Source organism: Doryrhamphus excisus, chromosome 7 (assembly GCF_030265055.1).
Source record: "Doryrhamphus excisus isolate RoL2022-K1 chromosome 7, RoL_Dexc_1.0, whole genome shotgun sequence".
Taxonomy (NCBI): Eukaryota; Metazoa; Chordata; class Actinopteri; order Syngnathiformes; family Syngnathidae; genus Doryrhamphus; species Doryrhamphus excisus.
Window position 1 is genome coordinate 11,948,090 of NC_080472.1, and position 17,777 is coordinate 11,965,866.

The window sequence follows — 17,777 nt, forward strand, 5'->3', positions numbered from 1 at the left end:
AGGCTTGCAAACAAAGACAGCCTGTCGAGGCGCATATTGTTGTTGACGTCGGGACTTGGGAATGCTTTCCTTTGCACACTGGGGTGGTTTAATGGGGAGGATGAAATAACATTACATCCTCCCGTCAGGCTGTATTTCACCTCGCCATGGACAAATAAGTGAAGGTGCCATGCTGGAGCGGCATGGAGAGCGGTCACAGAAATCCTCGTAAATCCTCGCATTGTTGCCGGGAGGTGGCTGGCTTCCAATAACCGATGCTCGTTCCCACACATACATATAACCGAGAATGGACACCCGGGGTATTTTCCACACACGGCGCAAGGGCTGTCTTCCGTCGAGCGTAATTCATTTTCTGAAACTCCAGCAGCCAAAAAATGTCACCATCAATCAAGGCGTCATTGGCTGGGCGGTGATTTATGACAGGAGACACTTGTAATAAAAATCTTATCCCCCACAGGCCTTATGAAACGGCGGGCTTCCTGTACTTAAGGAATCTGCTTCCTTTTAATGCAGATAATCACGAGTGGAATATGAGTCACAGTTACAACCTGTGAAAATTGACATAAACAAACAATCATTTTGTTTTTAAATTGTAAGGATAATATTTGCAGGCATCACTTCTATATGCTACGTCCACATGCACATAAGGCTTGTTTAAAAATCACCTTCAGTGACCTTCAAAGACAAAAGACTACTGTGTCTTTGCTTTGCATGATTGAAATCCAAAGCAGTTCCGGAAAAGAACACTGTCAACTCAAGAAAAATGGGAATAACATGTACAATGTTGGGATTCATCTGTTCCAAACAGTCAATCATATAAACGCTGAAACAATTTTACCAATAGGAACCGATTTACAGGTAAATCCAATTAATCTGTTCTGGACACCCAAAAATGTTAACACAAAATATACAGAACAATTTAGTTTTACGGGCAAAAAAATAATCACTTTGATGGAAGACTTGTTGACAAAGACGAGGGAGCTTGCAAAGAAGGCAGAGTCACACGGGCGCCACCTTCCTATCAATCAATCAAACTTTATTTGTAGAGCACTTTTCATACATAGAATGTAGCACAAAGTGCTTTACATGTTAAAAAAAAGAAAGACAACAACAAGACACACACACACACACACACACAAGAAGTTTGTTTGCCCGAGTACAGAGCAACCAGTTCAGGAAGTGCTGCCATCTGCGCTGGGGGCTGCAACTCAGGGGGCCACCACACAACAGGTAGGCACCGCCACAGAGCTCCCAGCCACCCCAGTTGGTAAGCCCCACGAGAGGAGACACCCCAGCCCCCAACCGAGAACAGCCCCCAGCGCAGAGAGCCCCCACTGAGGAAACACTGGCTATATGGGATAAGAAATATAAAAACAGAAAATAAGAATATAGAAAGTATATATAGAAATAATCATAAAACATAAAAAAACATAAAAGTGAAATATATAACATTAATAAAAACTAAAATAAGCATGTGTAAAACTATAAAAACATTTGGTTAAGATCCAAAACCAAGGAAAATCGTTGGTTTGCAAGGTTGCTTAGCAACTGTTACTTTTCATCACACTGGCGTACGACATCAGACGTACGGATCTTCCAACTACTAACCGGGACCGACCCTGCTTTGACAAGAAAAGTTTGTCGCAAGAACACCGGTTAGCTGTGTTAGCTAACTTGGATCGCTCACGCTGCCTGGAGGCTAGGCTAGCTACATTCGCCATGCCAAGACTCAGACTCTGACTCGCCTGGAGAAATGGAACTACTGCTAAAAAAGGCAAACAAAAGGATTGCTGACCTTCTCGAGGACATTGAAAGAATGTCGGGCGAGCTGCAGAGGAAAGATTCCATGCTGACCACCATCAGATTTCGTCTCCCAACACTATCCAACTGGCTAGAGTCCTCAGTAACCGGTGAGCCCGCACCACAGAACATCACTCCGGCACTCGGGCACACGGTTGTCTGGGACCCGTCCTCGTCATGTCAGCAACCTGCCTGCTCAACTCCAAACAAGGGGACCCCCTGCACCGAAGTGGTTGTCCGCAAGCGGAAGACGCCCATGAGCGGGACCCATGTTGGGGCACCATCTTCCTACTTTGCTATGAGTTCCTCCTTGATTTTCGATAGCGATTCTCACCTCTTTTATGAAAATGCTGGTACTAGCAACTTTAATTTGGCCCCATGGTGGGTTTTTTGCAGCCATAAAAAAGCATAAACTCAGCTGGTGATGAAACCACAGTTGAGAATGTGATATCAAACACATTTGTGTAATAAAGATACGTTACGAACACATTTGGACTCAAGACTGAGTCACCAACATATGAGTCTTTGGGCACTGGGCGCTGATACGTGGGGAAACCCATTTGTGCAACATTTTTATTTGAGTCCCTGTATAAAGTCGTCTGACCACTTGCTTCTTAATACTACAAGATTCAACCGACGTGCCAAAGGTCAAATACAACGGTTTGTTATGGCTATCGTACCATAACCAAAGCAGCCTATGAGAACCGAAGCAAAATGTTGACAATTGTTGCAAAAAGTTCCACTGTACTTCCAAAAATCCTACGATATTAGATTTTGTAGTTTCTCATGTAAAAAAAAATACAGTCATCCCTCACTCCATTTCTCCCTCACTCTCAGGGTTTTTCAATCATGAATTAATAAATGATCGATGTTTCGTGGCTGACCAAGGCCTATTAGTCACAAAATATGCACATACAGTATAAGCCAGTGTTTTTCAATGTTTTTTTACATTGGAAAACATCACTAAGTCTTATAGGAGGAACGAGCTAGGTGTTGCCACACGGACCAATATTACATTGCTATGCCAGTCTTTACACCACAGACACTCCACAGTAGCCATGTTTACATGACTTTTCCGTAAACAATGGTATCCATGGAAAGGAATATTCCAATCTCTTGTCTACATGCGTCGCTATAATCAACCAGAATAGTCAATGGGGCATGCCCAGTAAAACGTAAACACCAACATCACGTGATACCGACTTCGCCGAGTTGTTCTTTCACATGTTGGAATAATTCCGTATTGCCAGTTTTTCGTTTGTCCAGTCTTGAAATTTAGTTTGGATCAAAAACAAACTTTCCGTAGCAGTCCAGTGGCGATTGCTGGCCTCCATTTTGAAAAGTGAAGAACATCTGGATCTGCGTGTTACGTCATATCTGAGCATGCGATATGATAAATTTAACCAGGAAAGGATCAAATTCAATCTTGCTAATATTTTATAATTCAACTGGGTACATGTTTTATATAGATATATATTTTCTTTTGACTTATGGACTTATGAATGGCGTATAGAAGGGTTTAGATTCTGTTCCACAGATGGCGCTAATGCACACCAAAGCTGCTTGCCAACCGCCAATAAACAACAGAAGAAGAAGAACGCACCTTGACAACTTTCCGTTTGAGCGGCTACAAGATACCTCGATCGGATTGGGGAAAGGAATATTCCACCCCTGTTAATCCCATTATATATTCATTGGGATTGGCACTATTCTTTCGGAATGAGGCGTATACAAAGGTTACATTCTTTCAGTTTGAGCAAATAAACCAAATGCGATTGGAATATTTGGGTCCACGTATACGTGGATATTGACATAATATTTGCAAATGATGATTAATAAATGTTAATTATAAAAAGTGATATTGGATAATTCCTTACGGCACACCTGACAATTTCTCAAGGCACACAAGTGTGCCGCGGCACAGTGGTTGAAAATCACTGGTATAAGCCATTAAGACCACAATTTGTCAATGTAGTATTCTATGTTGGTCACTATAGGTCACGAAGAACTAACTACTCATTAGTTCCTCAGTAACTACTGTTTGTGATGTATCTTATTTAAACTGAGACCTAATAATCATATTACTAATAATACGGGTTACTGAAAATCCAACGTCACTTCTTGTCCATCGTGGATTCTCCGCCCCTACAAGGTAAACTGTCTTAAATGGCTTCTCTTCTGTGATTATATCTACTGTATTGGGCATGTACAATTGACTATGGGTGTTATTTTGTGTCTTGATGATTGTCGTAATGAAGGAAATTCACTAGCCGCGATAAATGAGGGCTTCCTGTTCATTAAATGTGAAAATGTTCCAATGTATTGTGTTCTCAGCCCAGTGTTGTTGTGAACGTTCCCCAGGGCCGGAGCGCTGTGAAGATGCATTAGTACCACTGCAATTCATTACCTGGAAAATGTGAGCTTTTGTTGTGTTTACAGCACATTCATTCATCAGGCTGCCACCTGGCTCAGCGGTCCAGGTACGGCACAGCTAATTACACTTCATCACCATTCCTACTACATGCTTCTTTTAAGATGGTTTGGACAGTAACAGAGGACCGCTTTCAACCCGGCCAAGATGCAGTGTTTGCTTTTATTCTTGCAAACAATACAATTTGTGGCCCCTTTTTTTCTCTCTGGTATCCTGCACCAAAGGGAGTTAAGGCGGCAGCCCCGCCTCCTCGCCTCCAAACATTCCAAGCCGCCCAGCTGTCACTGTTGCACAGTTACTGGAGTCCAATGTTCACCTGCCTGTTTATGATGGGGATTAATGGATGGATTACAAGGGGCAACGAGCAGAAAGGGCCCATCTGTGAGTCTTCCTGTTGCTGAGATGATGAAGGAACACATCGCCTGCTGTTCTCGCTGTCAATGACAACCCTAGAGCGCTATACGCTAACGACACTCGTTTGATGTAGACTCAGAATAGTTCAATCACTAATGATCCTAGATTGTGATTGGAGAATTCAGGCCGAAATCACTCGATCTGCACACAGAACACGTGGTGGAAATATGAAATACAGTAAAAAATATTTCATTCAAGAATTAAACCAAAAAGACAGAACAGCGTTTATCAGTGTGGTTGTTTGGCAAACTGGAAGGGGTGTGGCAAGGGGACTCTGCTGCCCCCGCACTGACCCCAGAAGAACCTGTCTCGTGCTTGTGGGACACAATGAAGTGCAAAATGTAAACTAATAAGTGATGTTATTTGGGTTTGTGACAAGAGACAAAGAGCTGATTAATTAATCCCACAATAAATGAAAATTAACTTGAACTTGGGGCGGCACGGCAGTCAAGTAGTTAGCGCGCAGACCTCACAGCTAGCCATCTTTGTGTGGAGTTTGCATGCTATCCCCGTGCATGCGTGGGTTTTCTCCGGGTACTCCGGTTTCCTCCCACATTCCAAAAACATGCTAGGTTAATTGGCCATTCCAAATTGGGGTCCAGGGGTCAACGGAACTGGCGTTGAGATCTATCAGTCAAAAAAAGAGAACTATTAGGTTGGGAAGCCATTTCTCAAGCTTTGGGACTCCGACAAACTACAGTGAGAGCCATTATATACAAATAGCAAAAACATGGAACAGTGGTGAATCTTCCAAGGAGTGGCCGCCCAACCAAAAGTACCCCAAGAGCGCAGCCAAGAGGTCACCCCCCCAAAGACCCCACAACAAAGAACTGCAGGCCTCACTTGCCTCAGTTAAGGTCAGTGGTCATGACTCCACCATAAGAAAGACTCAAAAACGGCCTGCATGGCAGAGTTCCAAGACCAAAACCACTGCTGGAAAAGAAGAACGTTAAGGCTTGTCTCAATTATATCAGAAAACATCTTGTGCAAGAAGACGAGCGCAGCGAGTAAACCCGAGTTCAATCCCACCCTCGGCCATCTCTGTGTGGAGTTTTCATGTTCTCCCTGTGCATGCGTGGGTTTTCTACGGGTACTCCGGTTTCCTCCCACATTCCAAAAACATGCTAGGTTAATTAGCGACTCCAAATTGTCCATAGGTATGAATGTGAGTGTGAATGGTTGTTTGTCTATATGTGCCCTGTGATTGGCTGGCGGCCAGTCCAGGGTGTACCCCGCCTCTCGCCCGAAGACAGCTGGGATAGGCTCCAGCACCCCCGCGACCCTTGTGAGGAAAAGCGGTAGAAAATGAATGAACTTGAACTTGATCATTTTGCCATGTGCATGCGCATGCGTCTGTTTTCCTCAGCGCTAACCTCGAAGCAGGAAGACATTTCAGCGCCTAGCACGTTTGTTCCACAGTACACACAGAAGCAGCAGAAGAGTGCAGCCCAAGGTCAAGAGCAAGACAAGGTCATGCGTGCTGTGTCATCTCTTCTGACACCCCAATGACACCACATCTGCAGCATGCAAGGCGAGTAATAAACGACATTCTCGCACTGCGCGCAGCACATATTTCCCACCACACGTACGTTTACACGCCACCAATTACGTTGCATAACCACAAAATGGTATAACCCAGAATTCCGTAACCTGAGGACCACCTGAGTAGTGTTTCCTCCAAACATACTTCCACTACTTCTTGGGGTCAAGAGCAAAAATGAGTGACATATTGTGTCTCCGTTTCCCCCCAGACAAACAAGGTGAGCGCACCCTCTTCTCGCTGAAGGAAGGAGATGAACCTCCCGCATTGTTGGAGCGCGGCTGATAACAATCGAGGAGCTAGCAAGCCGGAAGAAAACACAAACAATGACTTCCGCTACAGCAATTTAATCCCCTTGGTGTTAAAGGGTGACACAAAGTGGACAAAGGCATGAATAAAACCCCTGAATCTGAAGATTAAGCACAAAAAAAGAAAGGAAAAGGACTTCCTTTGTGTAAAAGGATCCTTTATCTGCTTTTGAAGTTGCAAAGACCTGACAGGCGTTCTATTTTGGGGGGGAGCGCTGAAACCAGCCAACCAAAACCCTTTCATGTGCCATCATCTTTGGGAGGGAAATGATCGCTATTTACATCATTAAAAACTTTATTTAACATAGGATAAGCTAACGGGATGTTTACATGATAATAATCTCGTAAGGAACAGACTTTAGCCTTTTTTGTTTTTTTTTTTTAAACCTTTCACATGGAAAATGTAGCCGGCAACATGACGTGCAGTACTATTGTGGCACGCTTGAGTCGTCTAAATAGTCAGATGCGATCTGGAGCTCGTACAAAAAAGCCACCCAAACAACACGTCATCACGCATGATGAACAAAGTAACCTACTTACTGCGCCATGTGGGCATACTAGCAAACATCCTAATGCAATATGCAACATATGTGGAGGAGGTCATCAGAGAAGTAAACAAGGTTTTATTGCTCATAGTTCATATTGTTGTTACTGCTGGACTACCCAGCATTCCTTGCGGGCATTTGGAAATGACAGTTTTAAGTCATGTGTTAGCTTTAGTTGTGTTGTGTGACATATTAACTCCTTGTATTTCCAAGTCTAAACCAAAACAAGTACCGTATTTTCCGGACTATAAGTGGCACTTTTTTTCATAGGTTGGCTGTTCCTGCGACTTATACTCCAGAGCGACTTATACATGAAAAAACTGTTTATGTTCCATAAACACTGGACACGTTCATAGTTCATATTGTTGTTACTGCTGGACTACCCAGCATTCCTTGTGGGCATCTGGAAATGACAGTTTTAAGTTATGTGTTAGCTTTTGTTGTGTTGTGTGATGTATTAACTCCTTGTATTTCCAAGTCTAAACCAAAACAAGTACCGTGTTTTCCGGACTATAAGTGGCACTTTTTTTCATAGGTTGGCTGTTCCTGCGACTTAAACTCCAGAGCGACTTAAAAATGAAAAAAACTGTTTATGTTCCATAAACAATGGACACGTTCATAGTTCATATTGTTGTTACTGCTGGACTACCCAGCATTCCTTGCGGGCATTTGGAAATGATAGTTATGTTAGTTATGTGTTAGCTTTAGTTGTGTTGTGTGATGTATTAACTCCTTGTATTTCCAAGTCTAAACCAAAACAAGTACCGTATTTTCCGGACTATAAGTTCACTTCTTTTCATAGGTTGGCTGTTCCTGCGACTTATACTCCAGAGCGACTTATAAATGAAAAAACTGTTTATGTTCCATAAACACTGGACACGTTCATAGTTCATATTGTTGTTACTGCTGGACTACCCAGCATTCCTTGCGGGCATCTGGAAATGACAGTTTTAAGTTATGTGTTAGCTTTTGTTGTGTTGTGTGATGTATTAACTCCTTGTATTTCCAAGTCTAAACCAAAACAAGTACCGTATTTTCCGGACTATAAGTCGCACTTTTTTCATAGGTTGGCTGTTCCTGCGACTTATACTCCAGAGCGACTTATAAATGAAAAAAACTGTTTATGTTCCATAAACACTGGACACGTTCATACTTCATATTGTTGTTACTGCTGGACTACCCAGCATTCCTTGCAGGCATTTGGAAATGATAGTTATGTTAGTTATGTGTTAGCTTTAGTTGTGTTGTGTGATGTATTAACTCCTTGTATTTCCAAGTCTAAACCAAAACAAGTACCGTATTTTCCGGACTATAAGTGGCACTTTTTTTCATAGGTTGGCTGTTCCTGCGACTTAAACTCCAGAGCGACTTATAAATGAAAAAAGTGTTTATGTTCCATAAACACTGGACACCTTTTGTGTTCATGTTTATTTTTTGTGTAGCTGAATAAGCATTGTGTTAGCATATCTTACACCTATTCAGCCTGTTCTCTATTCTTTTATTGTTACAACTTGCATTCCAAGAGTAAAATTAAATAAATTACCAGCAAAAATGCGACTTATACTCCAGTGCGACTCATGTATGTTTTTTTCTACCTAATTATGCAGTTTTGGCCTTGTGCGACTTATACTCCGGAGCGACGTATAGTTATAGCTTTAGTTGTGTTGTGTGATGTATTAACTCCTTGTATTTCCAAGTCTAAACCAAAACAAGTACCGTATTTTCCGGACTATAAGTCACACTTTTTTTCATAGGTTGGCTGTTCCTGCAACTTATACTCCAGAGCGACTTATAAATGAAAATAGTGTTTATGTTCCATAAACACTGGACACCTTTTCTGTTCATGTTTATTTTTTGTGTAGCTGAATAAGCATTGTGTTAGCATATATTACACCTTCCTTCAGAGAGCAGCACAAACTGGGTCTAACAAGGACATAAAAACGCTGCACAACTGCACAAGAAGACGAGTGGTTAGCGCAGCGAGAAAACCCGAGTTAAATTCCCCTCTCGGCTATCTCTGTGTGGAGTTTGCATGTTCTCCCTGTGCATGCGTGGGTTTTCTCCGGGTACTCCGGCTTCCTCCCACATTCCAAAAACATGCTAGGTTAATTGGCCACTCCAAATTGTCCATAGGTATGAATGTGAGTGTGAATGGTTGTTTGTCTATATGTGACCTGTGATTGGCTGGCCACCAGTCCAGGGTGTACGCCGCCTCTCGCCCGAAGACAGCTGGGATAGGCTCCAGCACCTCCCATGACCCTCGTGAGGAAATAGCAGTAGAAAATGAATGAATGAATGAATACCCTTTGTCAAACTAATATGACTGTGCTGGACACGAGTGGTGTCGTCAAAATGACATTGTATTATTTCCATAAACACAAACACTACAACAGTGCTGTGGTCTTCCCTGCTGTTTTGATTGTTTTGATTTTTCATTGTTTACGCAGGGATTTTCACTTTCAGACTTTTCTATTTTTAGACTCCAAAACACTGTAGTGTAAACAAATGACCAAATCAATATTGTTTTTAGCTCTAATTTATGGCCTTGTGTAAACCACCCATAGTTTGTCTTCTATCATCAAGCCGCCCTCCTCTTGGGTTATTATTTATATTTGATCGGGTCTCTGTTTATAGGCGGTGGAGCCGAGCCAGGCTGTTGCTGGATGAATATTTCACCGCCTCCTCACAGTAAGTCTCCCATGTCATCCCCCGTGAATGAAGTCTGCAATAACTGCACTTCAGATGCAGCCTTTGGGTTTTTTTTTATCGCAGACTCTTTTTTTCCCCTCTGCGCTCAGGGGACTCCCCCACTGTTCTTTCTAATACGCCGGTGGCTTCTGGCCCCTCAGTGTGCAACAGTGGGGGCGGGAAGGAAATGATGAAGCCTCCATTTGCATTACGTAATTTCATGCATTATTCAGAGGCGGGGAGAACGGTTTCAACCTCGACGAGTCCTGGGAGGCTGGCGAGGAGATAACTGTTAGTGACGGGGCTGCCTCATGAAATGCAGAGTGGCTTAACAGCCCAATCTGCAGATATTACTCAGCTCCGTTGACGTTCTTTTCAACTAGCAGATGCGCATTGAATTATTTTTTATCTGCTTGGTGACGCACTGAATGTTTCTCAGCACACAACAACACATACAGTATTCTTTTATATTCAGCGATATTCTATCAGAGAACAATGTTGTACCTTAGTGCATTGCTATTGTGTCAGAGCATTTGTTGTCATATATTATTTTCCTTGATGTACACCAGTGTTTTTCAACCTTTTTTGAGCCACGGCACGTTTTTTTACATTGGAAAACATCACTAAGTCTATAGGAGGAACGAGCTAGGTGTTGCCACACGGACCGATATTACATTGCTCTGCCACGGACACTCAACAGTAGCCATGTTTACATGAGGAGTTTTTCTCTTTCCGAATGACCTTTCCGGAAACAATGGTATCCATGGAAAGGAATATTCCAATCTCTTGTCTACATGCGTCGCTATAATCAACCAGAATAGTCAATGGGTCATGCCCAGGAAAACGTAAACATCAACATCACGTGATACCGACTTCCCCGAGTTGTTCTTTCACTTGTTGGAATAATTCCGTATTGCCAGTTTTTCGTTTGTCCAGTCTTGGAATTTAGTTTGGATCAAAAACAAACTTTCCGTAGCAGTCCAGTGCCGATTGCTGGCCTCCATTTTTAAAACTGAAGAACGTCTGGATCTGCGTGTTACGTCATATCTGATCATGCGATATGATAAATTTAACCAGGAAAGGATCAAATTCAATCTTGCTAATATTTTATAATTCATCTCGGTACATGTTTTATATAGATATATATTTTCTTTTGACTTATGGACTTATGAATGGCGTAGAGAAGGGTTTAGATTCTGTTCCACAGATGGCGCTAATGCACACCAAAGCTGCTTGCCAACCGCCAATAAACAACAGAAGAAGAAGAACGCACCCTGACAACTTTCCGTTTGAGCGGCTACAAGATACCTCGATCGGATTGGGGAAAGGAATATTCCACCCCTGTTAATCCCATTATATATTCATTCGGATTGGCACTTTTTTTCGGAATGAGGCGTAGGTTAAATTCTTTTAGTTTGAGCAAATAAACCAAATGCAATTGGAATATTTGGGTCCAGGTACAGTGAAGAAAATAAGTATTTGAACACCCTGCTATTTTGCTATTTCTCCCACTTAGAAATCATGGAGGGGTCTGAAATTTTCATCGTAGGTGCATGTCCACTGTGAGAGAGATAAACTAAAAAGAAAAATCCAGAAATCACAATGCATGATTTTTTAACAATTTATTTGTGTGATACAGCTGCAAATAAGTATTTGAACACCTGTGTATCATCTAGAATTCTGACCCTGAAAGACCTGTTAGTCTGCCCATTAGAAGTCCACCTGCACTCCATGTATCATCCTGAATCAGATGCACCTGTTTGAGGTCGTTAGCTGCATAAAGACACCTGTCCACCCCATACAATCAGTAAGACTTTAACTTGTAACATGGCGAAGACCAAAGAGCTGTCCAAAGACACCAGAGACAAAATTGTACACCTCCACAAGGCTGGAAAGGGCTACGGAGCAATTACCAAGCAGCTTGGTGAAAAAAGGTCCACTGTTGGAGCTATCATTAGAAAATGGAAGAAGCTAAACATGACGGTCAATCTCAATCGGAGTGGAGCCCCATGCAAGATATCACCTCGTGGGGTCTCAATGATTCTAAGAAAGGTGAGGAATCAGCCCAGAACTACACGACAGGACTTGGTCAATGACCTGAAAAGAGCTGGGACCACCGTTTCCAAGGTTACTGTAGGTAATACACTAAGACGTCATGATGTGAAATCATGCATGGCACGAAAGGTTCCCCTGCTTAAACCAGCACATGTCAAGGCCCGTCTTAAGTTTGCATATGACCATTTGGATGATACAGAGGAGTCATGGGAGAAAGTTTTATGGTCAGATGAGACCAAAATAGAACTTTTTGGTCATAATTCCAATAAGCGTGTTTGGAGGAAGAAGAATGAAGAGTACAATCCGAAGAACACCATCCCTACTGTGAAGCATGGGGGTGGTAGCATCATGCTTTGGGGGTGTTTTTCTGCACATGGGACAGGACGAGTGCACTGCATTAAAGAGAGGATGACTGGGGCCGTGTATTGTGAGATTTTGGGGAACAACCTCCTTCCCTCTGTCAGAGCATTGAAGATGGGTCGTGGCTGGGTCTTCCAACACGACAACGACCCGAAGCACACAGCCAGGAAAACCAAGGAGTGGCTCCGTAAGAAGCATATCAAGGTTCTAGCATGGCCCAGCCAGTCTCCAGACCTGAACCCAATCGAAAATCTTTGGAGGGAGCTCAAACTCAGCGACAGCCCAGAAACCTGACTGATCTAGAGAAGATCTGTGTGGAGGAGTGGGCCAAGATCACTGAGGTCCGAGGGCCAGCTCCAACTTGTGGTGCCCAAGATGAGACTTAAGACCAGGGGGGACCGAGCCTTTTCTGTGGTCGGCCCCAAACTATGGAACTCTCTGCCCTCCCAAGTAAAAAAGGCCCCCAATATCGAAAGCTTTAAGTCTCGTCTTAAAACCCACTTTTATTCTCTGGCTTTTAACTCAGAGTGAGTCGTATGGTCCTGTGTCTTTTAGTTCTTTGTTTTTATTGTAATTGGTTCTATTTTTTATACTTTTATTGCTTTGTTTCTTGTTTTTAATATTTTAATATCTATTTTATTATTTTATTTCTTAAATGCTCTTTTAGTTTTGGATTATTACTTTTTATTTTTACTCGTCTGTGCAGCACTTTGGAAACTCTGTTTATAAAATGTGCTATATAAATAAAGTGGATTGGATTGGATTGGATTGAAGATCCCTCCTGCAGTGTGTGCAAACCTGGTGAAAAACTACAGGAAACGTTTGACCTCTGTAATAGCAAACAAAGGCTACTGTACCAAATATTAACATTCATTTTCTCAGGTGTTCAAATACTTATTAGCAGCTGTATCACACAAATAAATTGTTAAAAAAATCATGCATTGTGATTTCTGGATTTTTCTTTTTAGTTTATCTCTCTCACAGTGGACATGCACCTACGATGAAAATTTCAGACCCCTCCATGATTTCTAAGTGGGAGAAATAGCAAAATAGCAGGGTGTTCAAATACTTATTTTCTTCACTGTATATGTGAATATTGACATAATATTTGCAAATGATGATTAATAAATCTTAATGATAAAAAGTGATATTGGATAATTCCTCACGGCACATGTGACAATTTCTCAAGGCACACTAGTGTGCCGCGGCACAGAGGTTGAAAATCACTGATGTACAGTAAATAGTGGCCATTTTTTGCGTCCGTTTGTGTGCACCTCCTGTTAGCACCTTTGAATATATCACTCAGAATTTCATCTTGGTGAGAATCCACACACATTATTGACTTTATTTACATGCGCTTCTTAGTTTATGTCTGATGGTGTTCTTTCAGACATTTCAACACATTTCTGACATCACTCAATCCAAATTACAAATACTTCCTAGCTGTTATAATGCGGGAAAAGTTCTATCCAATTTGTACGGAGCATGCTGTGTGTATGGATGGCCAGAAGCTGTATGTCAAACCAAGTTTCATCCAGATCTGATCCAGACTGTGCACATAACACTGACTGAAAACGTAACGTGGAAAAATCATGTTGCAGTGGAAACTTGATTTCAAGGATTTCCTGGCTGGAATCGGTCTAGTTCAGGGGCCTCAAATGTGGCCCGCAGGACACTAGTTTGAGGCCCCCACCTTGATAAGAAAGTTCAACGTTAGTGCAGCCCGCGCAAGTTTGATATGGATGCTGTATGGTATCATGTACCCAGAAAAAATTATTACGTTTGATTCATGTTCATGTTAAAGGTTAAATAACTGTTAATAGTTATCCTCCCTATCCGTGTGGAAGTGGTAAGTTTTTGGCTATTTAAGTTTCAAGGAAATAACTTGAAGGCTACCGTTTAGGTCGCTAGCTCTCTAGTTTGCGAGTTAGCATGTGTCTCAAGACCCTGCAGTTGCGCAATATGTTGTAAATAAAAAGAGACTAAATCTGAAAAAAATAATTTGTCTACCCACCAACTATATGTGGTTTCTTAAGTTTTTATTATTTGGTGTTTTATTATTATGATATTTATTTATTACTGATTGATTGATTTTCTTTATTCTTGATTTGTTTATTTATTTTTCATCTTATTTTGTGTAGAAAAATAAAAATTAAGATATTTGAGAACAGTGGAATGTTTTATCAGAGCTTTTCCTGTAGAAAATCGGAACCAAAGCAATGTTTATTCATTTTTCTGTTTTTAATAAATGCTGTTTTTTTTTGGGGAAAACCTGATGCGGCCCAGCCTCGCCCAGACCCTAGCTCCAGTGGCCCCCAAGTAAATTGAGTTTGAGACCCCTGGTCTAGTTGGTCTTGATTTGGGCACTCAACTAATTTGTTAGAGAGTGTACTGTTTGGCGGTACAATAACCAAGACAGTGTACAAAAACCAAGACATATTTGTGGAAATGATTTCCAGCGAAAAGCAAAGCCTATAAGCAGGGCATACGAAAAGGAGCCCACTATTCTAAATGTCATTTTGTTGTTGTGATGTTTTACTTGGATTGTTGTGATTTCTTTTTTTATTACACGGCATCTGCTTAGAGCCATCACAAGTCAAAGGGAGTGCAGGCCGGCCAGTTAGTGCAATCAAACACCCAGCGCACCCAGCGCACCCAGCACATGAGCCACATAGCATGGCAACTGGACACTGTTTCTTTCACAGTGCAAAGCTCATGAAAGTGAACGCAGGCTGAAAGGGAGCAGGCCAAATAAAAGTCCCTGCATCTAATCATAGACAATAGAGTGTTTCATTAAGCCAGATAATGGTGTGTGCATTTCATTACCATAGATAACTAGGGATATTTAGATGAGGGATGAGGTGCTCATAAAGCGGCAGTTGGTCACCATGGTAACCCGGATCCCGGCAAACAAAAGAGTCGGGGAGGAATGTTTGCCAGGAAGGGATGGAAAGAAAAGGAGAAGCAAAGAAAGAGTGTAGTTTCTCTTCAGATGATCCTGAAATAAGCCTACTTCCTTAGCATGCTAATGTAGCCAAAAGAATTCAACTTAATCACCCGAATGTGGAAGTCAGGGGGCAGTAAATTCATCTACCATATCTATCAAATACGGTGTTACACCCCCCGTCCCCTCCCACCACCACCACCACCACCAGCATGCACTGCTGGTCCAAGCTCACTTTGTCATGTATGAATTTCAAATAAAGCCTCACTGCCTAAATTGGCCCAAAACGTGACCTTGACCCCGAGGAGAGCTCATTTATCTCTGAGGTGTCATTGTGAGGACAAAACCCGGAACGGTTTGTACTACCGGAGAGCCGAGTCAATCAGGAGCCTGTCTTATCTAATACAAGTCGGATATGTCAAGCTGTCCATCAGACCACATTTACGTGGTCTGCAATTGCTTTTTTTTGCACATTTCTTAGTCAGACTGTCAGGTAAAATCACATTTAATGACATGCTCAAAGGAATGAGACATACTGCTCATCAGGCAAACTGCTCAGTGGGCACAGATTGAGAAAACACACACATATTTCCTCAGTTATTTATCTTATTCCTCTGATCCCAGCTGGCTAGCACACAACAGCCGAGATGGAAGACAGGAAGTAATTGCACACGAGGTGAAAGCAGATTGCCGCTCATATGGACATCGACATTCTTGTAATCCCAGACGGTCCACTGTTATCGGGAATGTTCCGCTGCTGTGGGACCTTTGATCCCGATGAAATTGGCCTTTTTAAAGTTGAAACCTTCATCCGAGGCAACGCTTGACAGACCACGCTGACATGGACGTCCCGTTTCACATTCAGCTGTGCTCATCTCGCCAGCACGCCAACTTGTTTTAGCTTCGTTTGGTAAATCTTTAGAATCCCGTCAGAGTCATTGGTATGTTTGCACTAGCTTCTGCAAATCAAAATTATGATTATATTAATCATCACATTTATTACATGATATTAATTATACCGAAACCTGATTTCACATGCAGGGTGACCATGATGGTGTTGACCATGCATGGAGTATGCATTGCAGCAGACTCCAGTCTGGGTCCGGTGGTAACAAGATCAGGCTACTTGGACCCGACAGGCTGAGCCTCTCCCTTCCTAACAGGGTGGCCCATCTGGCTGGCGTCCCGGCTGCGGCGCCAGCCGGTGGCTCCACTGCACCAGGCCCCATCTGCGGTCCTGTGAGTGTCTGTGTTTCGCAGATGGGACAGCAGCTCAGCTTATGGCCAAACATTACTTTAAGTCAGGGGTCTCAAACTCAATTTACTTGGGGGCCACTGGAGCTCGGGTCTGGGTGAGACTGGACCGCATGAGGTTTTACAAAAAAAAAAAAACGCATTTATTAAAAACAAAAAAATTTAAAAAACTTCGCTTTGGTTCCAATTTTGTACAATAAAAGCTCTGATAAAACATTCCACTGTTCTCAAATATCTTACTTTTTATTTTTCTACACAAAATAAGATGAAAAAGAAATAAACAAATCAAGAATAAAGAAAATCAATCAATCAGTAATAAATAAATATAATAATAATAATAATAAAAGGGCAAATAATAAAAACTTAAGAAACCACATATAGTTGGTGGGTAGACAAATTATTTTTTTCAGATTAAAATGAACAAAGCATTATTAGAGCCCTGTAGACATGACAAAACACGACTATAGTCACATTTATACTCTTTTTATTTACAACATATTGCGCAACTGCAGGGTCTTGAGACACATGCTAACTTGCAAACTAGAGAGCTAACGACCTAAACGGTAGCCTTCAAGTTATTTCCTTTCAACTTAAATAGCCAAAAACGTACCACTTCCACACGGATAGGGAGGATAACTATTAACAGTTATTTAACCTTTAACATGAACATTAATCAAACGTAATAATTTTTTCTGGGTACATGATACCATACAGCATCCATATCAAACTTGCGCGGGCCGCACTAACATTACACTTTCATATCAAGGTGGGGGCCTCAAACTAGTGTCCTGCGGGCCACATTTGGCCGCGTGTTTGAGACCCCTGCTTTAGGTGAATGTGGAAAACCGGCCGTTGCACTCATTCAAGTGTAAAAAGAAGTTGAGTTAATGTAAACAAACTAGTATCACATTGTTTTTCTACCTTGGGTGGCCACAATGGCGATCAAACCCACTTCAAGCACAAGCGTTAACATTGCGTGTCAACCGTAAAGCCGATGCACCTATCAGCATTGTACTTTTTCGGTATAGCGGCCTTAAACACTCCAAGTCGACTTCAAATAGCCCTCACTCATCTCGCCTGGCTGCACAGTTTAAAAGGTGCACATGGTGCATGGGACAATGGCGGCCCTTTAAGGCATTGTGCAGATCAGGGCCCATGGAATTTTACCTCGCATCATTAAAAAGGGATTGTCCAGCTTGCCGTGCTCGTGGGAAGTGCCGTTAGTTAACCCAACAAAAGTGCCCTGGCAGCGGAACCCCAGAGATGAAGGGCATGGCAGGGAGGCGGGTGGACGTGGGCGGGGGGCACGGACGAATCCACCTCTAATCCTCGCTACCTCATTGTGCCGATACACCCTTACCCCTTCGACTACTTCCCACTCTAAACTAGGCGGATTTTGCCTGAATTAGAAAAACCTCTGATCCGTGAGGCTTCAGCT

The 17,777-nt window shown here is 42.3% G+C and overlaps 1 protein-coding gene across 1 annotated transcript in view; it reads right to left on the reverse strand.

Annotated features, from left to right (window-relative positions):
- alms1 (ALMS1 centrosome and basal body associated protein) overlaps positions 1 to 17,777 on the reverse strand; it is a 61,488-nt gene that overhangs the window by 29,187 nt on the left and 14,524 nt on the right. The window lies entirely within an intron of this gene.